This window comes from Thermobia domestica, chromosome 14 (genome assembly GCF_964235325.1).
Source record: "Thermobia domestica chromosome 14, izTheDome1.hap1.1, whole genome shotgun sequence".
NCBI classification, from domain to species: Eukaryota; Metazoa; Arthropoda; class Insecta; order Zygentoma; family Lepismatidae; genus Thermobia; species Thermobia domestica.
In genome coordinates, this window is record NC_137467.1 from 114,325,051 (window position 1) to 114,335,531 (window position 10,481).

The 10,481-nt window shown below is 36.6% G+C and overlaps 1 long non-coding RNA gene across 1 annotated transcript; it reads left to right on the forward strand.

Annotated features, from left to right (window-relative positions):
- The first annotated feature begins 2,908 nt into the window (after positions 1-2,908).
- On the forward strand, positions 2,909-8,340 carry LOC145670696 (uncharacterized). Its single transcript, XR_014128383.1, has 3 exons — positions 2,909-3,417; positions 6,641-6,800; positions 8,227-8,340. It is a non-coding gene; the product is annotated as an uncharacterized LOC145670696 (long non-coding RNA).
- The last annotated feature ends 2,141 nt before the right edge of the window (positions 8,341-10,481 follow it).

Sequence of the window (10,481 nt, forward strand, 5' to 3'; positions counted from 1 at the left end):
CACAAACCTAAATTGATACACTAATCTTTCCGGGCCCAGAGTATTACCACATGAATATTTATACTGGACAACTGAAAACAGCTATAAAAATGACTTATCATTCACGATGAAATTGAGAAACAAAACAAGACCAGAGAAAACGCAGGTTAAAAAAATTAAAAGCAGGAATGAACCATAGCGCTTTTGCAGTGGGTCAATTTACGACGAAAACCAGTCCCTTACTACGGTGTAATAATGAATTAACTCCACGAATCACGTCTCACGATATCTCACTTGCTAACTTTAGTTGGAAACACATGTTACATAAATGAAAAATTATCAAATTCAAAAACTTGGGGGGAGGGGGGAAGGTTAAAATTTTAAAAAAAATCGAAGAAAGGAGTAGAAGAAAAGAATAGGGAAGAGAAGAGCAGAAGAAAGCGGCGCGCCAAAGGAAAAACTAGGACACTACTACTACAAAGGTAAGTGGTCCAATTTACGTAGATAACATCCTCTAACCAAATATTCTCTCATAGACCGAAATAGGCAGCTAAACAAATATGTAGCTTCTAAAATATATAACCTCAAAGCCACGATGCAATTCCCGGTGGCCGAGCCCTTGAGGTCCCCGAATTATATCGGAACTGTGGCGTAGTCTCTAATTTAGAATTTCTAAAAAAAGAAAAAAATATCCGACCCCTCAGAAAACTAAGAGGTTTTAAGGACAGAATGGAAAAACTAGAGTAAACAACGATAAGAATAGAAAATCCTAACTAGGGATTTGCCAAAATAAAAAAAAATAAAAATAAATCTAATTTTGCACTGGCGATTTTAATTGCCAAAGTACACCCGTGACGTCCCCATACGCAAGATCTCCTAAGTCTTGAGATGTCGATCGATTTCCACAACTACCAGCCTTAAAACTAAGAAAAATTGAAAATATGTAAAGGGAGAGGGGGTCGACATCTGGGTACGATACCGAAGAAAACTTACTGTATTTATTTACTGAATTTCTCATTACTATCCAATTTGTTTCTGCTATGAGCAATAGTAAATTAGGCTTGTTGGATGACGCGGAAAAGAAATTAAGTCGCAGGATTATACTAAGCTAAATGCAGATATTTCACCAAACCATGTTTTCAGATGGTTACTATATTCCATAAATATTCTAAAAATGTTTTAAAATGTCAACCATATAACACTACCCACCCTGTCAGACCACGTTCATGCTGTTCAGGTACCAGTGTAAACAAATCTCCCCCAAACTATGAAGCAGAAATGTAGCCCTCTATTTACACTAACCTCTTCGTACAGGGCTTTGGTGTGAAAACCGACACTCGAAATAATAATATTATTCATCCTACACAACATTTAGCATTCTTTCACATTAATAAATGCATCACATGTACATATAGGAGTGCCTTCTCATTCGTCAATATTCATTTCAATATACTCATATATATTTATCATTTATATATATTCATAAATACTACATAGTAGATTCACTACTAGGCGCCCTATACTTAGTATCCACGACTGTTCAAAGCAGTCAATACTCATATAATTAACATATACGCAAATAAAGCAAATATCATCGTAATGTTGGTTAAAACATGAAAACCCCTACGAACCCGGCTCCTCTTACATCGAAACCTGATATATTTTACTTCACAGCTTGAAAGATTATATGTTTATACAGATAAAAAAGCAAAATTATCAATACTAATTCTCGGTTAAATACGATTTGTCTGAACGACAACAATGGAATTTTTTCATTCTGCAATTACGAATCAAAAATTGAATAATATTCCAATCCGACACGGAAATAAGAATTTATATGGCTGAACTACTGTTTAAGAAAATAAGTGAAGTTTATTTCAGTCGATATTATAGCTATTTGATTACGTAGAATGTTGAGATTTTCAGAAATGTTATATTAATGATCAGACTAGCTACAAGGTTGTTTATCTTGGCCGGAAATAATATGATCTTTAAAATAATCACAAAATAAACCCGAATTTGGCCAAACCTAATTCACTAATTGAGTAACCGGAGCAGAAAACAATGGTTGGTACGAACTTTCGACACAATGGCGCTGTAAGCATGTTTTACTACTCTGAATTCTCCTTGCACTAGATAGACTAATTTACTCTTGAAATACTGAAGTACTTATTTTGACGGACCATTATGAAAATTTGGTAATGAACGATACACTGTCCGCCCATACACACATTCAAAGGCTCATCTACATTATACTGTTACACTACAATTCACATCACTACAATACTACACATACTAATACATATTACTAAATACATATTAATCACTACTATCACCCAAATTAATTGCACTCGAAATAAATAAATAACTATAAATCCAGATGTTTTCATATTTTAAATCGGCTCTGATAGTTGGAAAATTGACGGTGTAAACCAATCTAGGACCTAAATGGTCCTGTTATTAATTACTTCATAATGCTGTTACTCATCTGGTAAATTTAACTGACATGTTCACAAAACTAAAGAACAGAAAATGGTTTCGGTCCCCTTCCTAAAGGGAAAAAAACCCTTAAATATATTAATTAGCCCATTCTTTTGTGGGAAACGGTACTCACTCCGGTAGCGAGCGGGAGCCCCTGTCTAAATTTACTCAGCCATTATTTTTACAACTAACCTAACTACACAAAATATTGGAAATACCGCCATGTTATCAATGAGGCAAGATTGCACTACCTACGTGTACATATAAATAAACAAGACTATATTTCGACAGGCCCCCCGTGACTTTTGAATGAAATTTAGGGAGGGTATGACAGAATCTTTAAAGGAAAACACTATCTTGGCACTGTCTTTAAATAGTAAAATCAGAGTTCACAAAAAATCCTGTCCATCACTCTTTGATAAAGGTAAACATGGCGTTGACTACCCCATGCCGTAAGAGTCGCTGAAAACCAGTGGGCCACTGGCAGGGAAATGGTCGATTCGTCGCCACAGCGACGTATCGAAGAGTATCGCCAGTGGGCCGCTGGCGGCGGATCTCCGACAAGTCGGATAGAGATATGAAGCAGCGGCATAGTGACGGTGCCATCACGTAACAGCGTGTACTTCGTTGCAGTCCGCGCTTCTTCGATTCGCCGAGGAAGGAACGCGTCAACATCGCCGCGTGCATGCGGAAGGAGGGCTTCATTTGTTGTTTACATGCGGGTCTCAAGTGTGGCGGGCAAGTGGCAAGATGTGCAGATTATTTTCTGTTTTATTTATAAGGAAGAAGATACATTAGCTACTATACCAAAGTGTTGGATATCTGAACACGAAGGAAAAGAAATTGCAAGATGGCCATCATTTGCATGAACAAAACGACGAAGTCATATTATATTCCATGAAGAACCAGATGAGGGAACATGGGATACCTACGAAGTGGCAGTAAAATACACTGATGGTAAGATTTTTAAATTTACTTGCTATACTCGCTAGAGCAAATCGAGGAAAATTGTAAACTTTGCGTAGAATAGGGTTTAGAAATGTACTAAATTGTTTGCAACCTACTAGTAAGACACTAAAAAAAGTTATAGCCTCGAAATAAAAATATGCACATACCTCCTGTATATTGTGAATCAAATAAAGGCGAAGGGTGTAGATGTCCGACCCCCATATAGGCTACATAGTAGGCCTACTGGCTTTAGGTTGGGTAAATTTTAAAAAGTTTGGTTTACAAATGATAAAATGAACTCCTTTATAGTGTGAAGATCATTACCGTAACACATTTAGGCCCTTGTACTTCGAAAACTAATAGAATTCGTACTCGTGCATATATGGGGTCAGTTTATTTTACTTGTCAAATAAAAGTGGTCAATGTTCCGTTAAGGGGGTCCAGTGCCTTTGACACCACTTTCTATTGATTTTCGTTTGATTATATAATATAACGTTATATTAGGTTAGGTTAAGTTAGGTCAGGTTAGGTTAGCTTAGCTTAGTTTAAGGGGTCCAGTGTAGTTCTGGACCCCCTTAACGGAACATGGACCATAAAAGTTAGTTAAAGCTGCTCTAGAACACAGACCACTTATTATAAACTCATGAAAAGGTTATAATTGTGGTTCGCTTGTCTTACGCAGGAGCGTTGACCAATTGGCCCTGTGTCTTTCTGTATGCAAGGACTATGAGAGTTCCAAAAAAGGTGCTAAACCAAGTGAAACGTGAGTGAAAGGAGAGGATGGAGAGAGTAATTCCCTCCTGTTGCAGCAACCCTTAAAGGGAAGGGGCATTACTCGAGCAGACGCCTCTACAAAATGTCCACACTTTTATTGCATTTTCCGATTTCTTCTTGCAGAACATGCACTAAATGAGGAGCTAATGTTTAAACCATGAACAAAGTTGTGCTAGGTGGCTACTAAAAGTTCGAATGCCATCTAACCGAGTCAGTGCAGGAGCGCAGCAGGGCGGCCCGATGGGTACGTCTGCAGGAAGCAGGCGCGTCAGCGAAGGGGGGCATACGCATAAACAAGAATGGAAAAATGCATAAAATGTCCGCAATAATTTTCACCTTCAAAAACACTTAAATAATCTAAATAACTCTTACTTTCAAAACGGCTTCCCTGGTTTCCAGGGTAAAAATGGCCCCCTGCGAGGAGAAATTCGTCTGTTTTGAATTTTTACGTCTTTTTCACACTTTGCATAGTTGATTTCACGTTTCAGCACACCAAGGCGCTGCAAAAACTTTATAATATGGTGCTCTTTATCACACAATTTTTGTAATAAAATAGTATGTTTGCATTATATTCATCGCAAATTGACCATTGCTAACACGAACAAAACATTCCCGCCGTTTATTTCCACCTTTTTCGCATTCTTGTATTCTTCCGCTTCAGTAAATAGTTACACTTATAATACGTTCACTCCCATTCAAAATGTATTTCAATATGATATCTAATGGCAGAAATTACTTATATTCACACTCTACTTCGTTTACGAAAAGTGTTTGACATCGTATTTTACCTATAAATTTTGTTTTTGGTAGAGCCGTCTGCTCAAGTGAACCCAGGGAATGTTCTAGATCACTGGTCCGCAACACCGTCACAAAATTGCAGTCCGTGCAGTCTTCGTTGAAACTGCTTAAAGTTACGTTTTGGACCTGTAATTTCTACTGTTTTGTTTCGAGTTGTTTTTTTTTTTTTTTTTACTTCTTTCTTTCTTCTTGGAACTCTTAATTTTGAATTTCAACATAATGGTGAGTTGCCACAATGTTGTATCTTCATTAATAACCGATACATGTTTAAAAAATACGTTAGCGCCATTTCCTTAACTTATGTCCGGAGACAGGTAATATCCTCGGATCGTTCTGTAAGAATTCTAGCTTGAAAACAGTTAAAATTAGGTTCGTTTGCTTTAGTAATCGTAAAATACAGTTTCTTATAATGCGAAAAATGGGATTTATGCCCTTGTACTTAAAAATGCAAAGACTTACAAAATAAAGGTGATGGTAAACGCTGACACTAAGCTGCAAACTTAACGTTCAAAAAATTATATCTTATTTGTTAATAAAGGTACAACATAATGGCAACTCACACGTTATGTGGAGGGTGCAAATTAAGATTTCCAAGTAAAAAAAAAAAAAAAAACTCAAAACAAAACAGTAAAAATTACAGGTCCAAAAGGTCCCCTTGAAACTCTCAGAGCCCTGGTAAAACTTTAGAAGAACTCCTCTAGTTCTACCATGAAGAAAATGCATGAAATACCATATTTTCAAAATGTAGGCTCCTTCCCACTACCATCAGGTTTAAAAATTAGGGTTCAGTTTACCAGACGGTCTACTAAATAGAAAATTTGGTACAACTTTAATTAACTTGCATATGTACACAGATAGGGACTCATTCGGACACGAGTGCAGATTTTGTTTAGCCATGATAATGTTATCAGACAAGAATGATTTTTATATTACTGGATTGGCCCTGCAAAGTGCAATTCACAGCAGTCAATACCGGACAGCAATTGTTCGGAATACAGACATGCGTATCGGGCTAATAATATATATATATATATATATTTCGTCAGCAGGCAACAGTGTCCAAATGATGGATATTAGTTTTCAACATACGTTGTGTATACATCAGTGGATGTATTGTAAAGTGGGTTTCCTCGTAGTCTGATACTTAGCGCGATTGCCATCAGTGCGCGTGGTCGCGAGTTGGATTCCCGCTGGGAGCTCACCGTGAATGGAGTGGTTCGAAACCCACTTTAAACTGTAGGTTCACGTCTTATATGGCTCTCGCTGCGAAAAAGGAGCGAAATTTTTAGCGTTGCACTTGCGTAGCTGATTCCACTATAAGAAGTACACATTCCTCAAATACGAAACTTCATTAATATTTTTATTCCAGATTTTTGCAAGTAAAAAGTCATTATTTGCATATCTCGTTTATAGAGTTCAAACTTTTTTTTTTTTTTTTTTTGCGTCTGCACAGTCTATTTAGTTATTAAGGATTTGGAATTGATACATTAAGTCCTCAATGAGTCTTCCTTGTTCTAGGATTAAAAAAATTAATGTGTTTCTCGGCTATTTGCTGAGTTAAATTTGTGTTTATAACCTTTCTCTAACATAAGTCAGAAAATTGATCTGTACCTTACCAGTTTGAATACTTACACAAAAACGTTGTTCGCTTGTGTTTCAGATTCGGTTGTTGACCGCTGTGGGTGGAGAAAATGTGGAACAGTGTGCAAGAAATGCTCTGAGGAAATTGATGACAGACGAAGCAGCTCTGAGAGTTAACATAACTGGCAGTAACGCCAAGTTTTCCTTTGGAAAATCTTTGTTGGCTGAAATTTTTCGAGGTAAGCAAAAAAAAAAAAAAAAAAAAAAGTCTTAAACCATTGTCACATTTTAGTATTAATTACGTCTAGTGTCTGTTAGCAGGTCCTACTGTTGATGGAAGGTAACAAAGAGATTTTTAACTAGCTTCTGCTCTGTCGTACCACAGGAGGGGGGGTGAAACTCCCTGTAGAGGGGTAAAACTATAGAAAAACGAGCATTTTTATTAAAAACTACTTTAATGGATTGTCCTCTGTTATAAGAGCCTTATAAATGTGCAAATATAAATTGAAGATTCCGGGATATTGGTTGGGAAGAAGGGGGGGGGTATCGGACAAGACGAAGGCAGAAAATGAAAGGGAGTTGCTCGAACAATGGATTTTGATGAATCTGAACGACACTTTCAAAGGTTTATCGCGAGGTCTACTTTTCGAATAACCTTAATACTAGTAATAGTAACTCGTGTAACGGAATGAGCTTAGAAGCCTACTTCAGTGCCAGCTGTTAGCAACTATAAGGTCAACACTGCGTGTCACTGTTTGATGGCAAGCGAGCGTACCCATGATAGTGTTTACAGTCGGGGGAAAATGGGAATTCTCTGAATATACAAGAAAGTTTGGGAGAATGGTTTATTACTGGTTTAGGCTATGAAAAATTACTTTTTGATGTTGAATGAAGAGTTCGTGGTTGGCAATATATAAATTATTTCCAGAAAAGGTGCATTGTATTTCCTAACACAATACCTGTAGATTGGTACCAATTCTCTTTCTTGTACGTTGTGTTTCGGATACCCTTTATTAGAATACATGGATGAAAGTTTGTAATTGTTTGTGTGTTTTCACATAAGACATAAAATAACTACTATAAAGGTTCTTCGAACAGTAGACCTCATGATAAACCTCTTATGACATAAAAAAATCCATTTAAATCGTTTTTAATATTTTTTCTTTTTTCCGCATGTTCGCCCCATAGTTTTTTCTTTTTTTTATCCCCTTCTCCTTGTCCGATTTTCTTCTCCAACGAACTTGTACCTAACATAGTTTTGTGAGCATTGATGAAAATATCCTGCAGTATTTTCGAGATTTTACTTTAGCTTTAGTTCCCTTTCAGGGACATTTTCGAGGAGAAAAATAGTAATTGGTTTCTCGAGTTCAAGAAGTACAGCATGGGTAAAAGCATTAAAAGAGCTTTGAAATATGCTTCATCTACCTATTGTACTTATATTAAATCTCTCCTTGATAGTCATCGGTAAGTTCTTTGGACCACTTTTAGCCAATTGCATTTCTGGTGTTATTTTGTCTGAAAAGCTCACTGGAAAGAGAACGAAAATAAAAATGAATACTAGAAAGTGATTATCTTTTACTGTTAGTTAGTCAATACTAATATTTTACAGTGCGCCATTTTTGCTCCACTTTTGTACTTCTAAATCAAATTCTCTGCATTTTCCAGATGTTGTCGCCGCAAACTTCCCAGTATATAATGTCACAACACACCGAATTATACACATTACCCAAAGGTGGTTAAAAGGTGCGGTGGACAGGAACGGAGGAAGGGAAAGAAAACGTCAGGTATACTTAAGCAGTATATTTTCTAGCTCTTTAGGCTGTAAAACATGCATAGCTCAGAGCAGTAAAATTAGTTACTGGCCTAGTATTTTTAAAACTAGTAACATTTGTCTTATTTTATTCACCGTTTGACTCTAAGCTTAGAGTTCTTGTTCACGCTGCATTACATTTAAGCTCTCTGTTCAAATGTTTGTATATAGGAAAAGAGTACTTACGAATATACACACGAAGATATTGGAGCAAGCTTTCGGTATAAGAAACTAGAATCATGCAGACGAAAACCCTTAGGACGTAGAGCTTCAGTTGAGAAGTTCCTTGTACTCTCACCGGGAATGGAACACATGTCGGTCATTTTACCGACTAGATTACATGTTAGCCCAAGGTCAGAAAACAGAGATTATAAGTTGCTTTATTATTATTTTTTTTAAAATAAAGAAGCTTTTTTGGGGAAGAATTTAAATGTTGGTAACTTAATTTTTTCCTTTGCAAATTTACTGGCTTATAATGTCAATCTTTTTTTTTTTTTTTCAAAAACTGCCCTATTCAAAGAAAAAAAAACAGCTTTTGGCACAAGGCCGCAAAGGATAGGTAGATTTCTTTCTAGCATGTATTTTATTGATGCGCGACCTAATGCACGGACTTCTCTTGATAGATTGAAATATACAAATACTGAGAAAATATCTTCTTCCCTCGCGTCACAGTTTCCCGAGTGGAGAAACCTCGGTGGTCTTATGGTTAGACGCGTTCGGTTGCTGTCCCCTGGCTTTGGGGCTCGTGGGTTCGATTCTCGCCTTGGGCTTGGGTGTTGCCTAGTGTCGTGGTTGTTCTTGTGGAATGTATTAAGCGGAAATCAGTAATCGGTAATCACAAATCAGTATATGTGGTATGAGTGTGTAAGAAAGGTCGGCGTGAATATTAAAAAAAAAAAAAAAAAGTGGTCTAAGGCATAGGTTGAGTAATGCAAGGGTCACTAGTTCGATCCTCGTTCACGGGAAGATTGCTTTTTCTTTTTTTCTTATTTTGCTTCTTTGAACGGCCGCCACTTTGAAATTTTCTAACGGTTCGTTCTGATTTTCACACACATCTAGTATATTGTTAACCACGACATTTTGTTCAAATATGGTGCAGATCGGTTCATAATTGTAAAAATTACGAATTTTTCGAAAGTTCAAATGGCCGCCGTTTTCAAATGTTTCATCCGATCATTGTGGCTAACAAACGACCAATACGACCAATTTTGGTTTCAATCCGTGAAAAATTACGGCAGCTAGAGCATTTACAATAAACGTTATATATATTTATATACATTTGAACAAAGGGTGGTTTTAGTGTCAGGGAGTCATGATCGGCAAAATATATAGAAATTTTCCGGAAGTGCCGACATGAGAGTCTCTGCAATAGGCAATTTATAAGAAACTACCTAAAAATCAGGGGGAGGGGAGGGGGTACAAAGAAAACTTTCCCTAGTACAAACTAAGAAATTCTTCAAATACCTTTGTTCATGTGTCTCAGACTTTCTAGAACATGCTTAAGGAAGCTCATGTGCACAATTTCTCCTAGTGTGTAGTAAGAAAAGCTTTCTTTTCATCTTCCTGAAAAGTTTCGTTTTCGGGCAATGGTTATTACTATTATTATTATTATTTTAATGCTACGTCCTGGAGGAAGGAGTTACGTAAAGGATTAAAATATTATGATGATGATATGATGCTGATACCGAAAGGTAGCTACATTTTCTTTGCGAGCATATTCATAAAACCTATTTCCCCTATTTGATTTACCAATTTGCCTTTAGACACCTTTCGTTTTTCTGTATGTACATATATGCAATTTTAGAAACAGTTTAAAATTTTCCTGTGGTAATAATTGTCCAGCAGTTAGTAAGCGCAGACAACAAAGAAGTATGTATTAAATGAGTCAACGAGACAGATGCACGGGTTTGTATCCTTTTTTCACAGAATACCTTCTAAATTTTCAATACCGTAGGGATAGTCTGAATCCTGGTTAGCCCTCTGTAGTTCAATGTATTGTTGGTGTTCGTGACCAATCATGCAGAATGTAGAAGAAAGATAGATTAACTCTGTATCTGTCATCACTATTTATATGTACTGGGATATTTTCCTAAGAATAACATAATTTTAA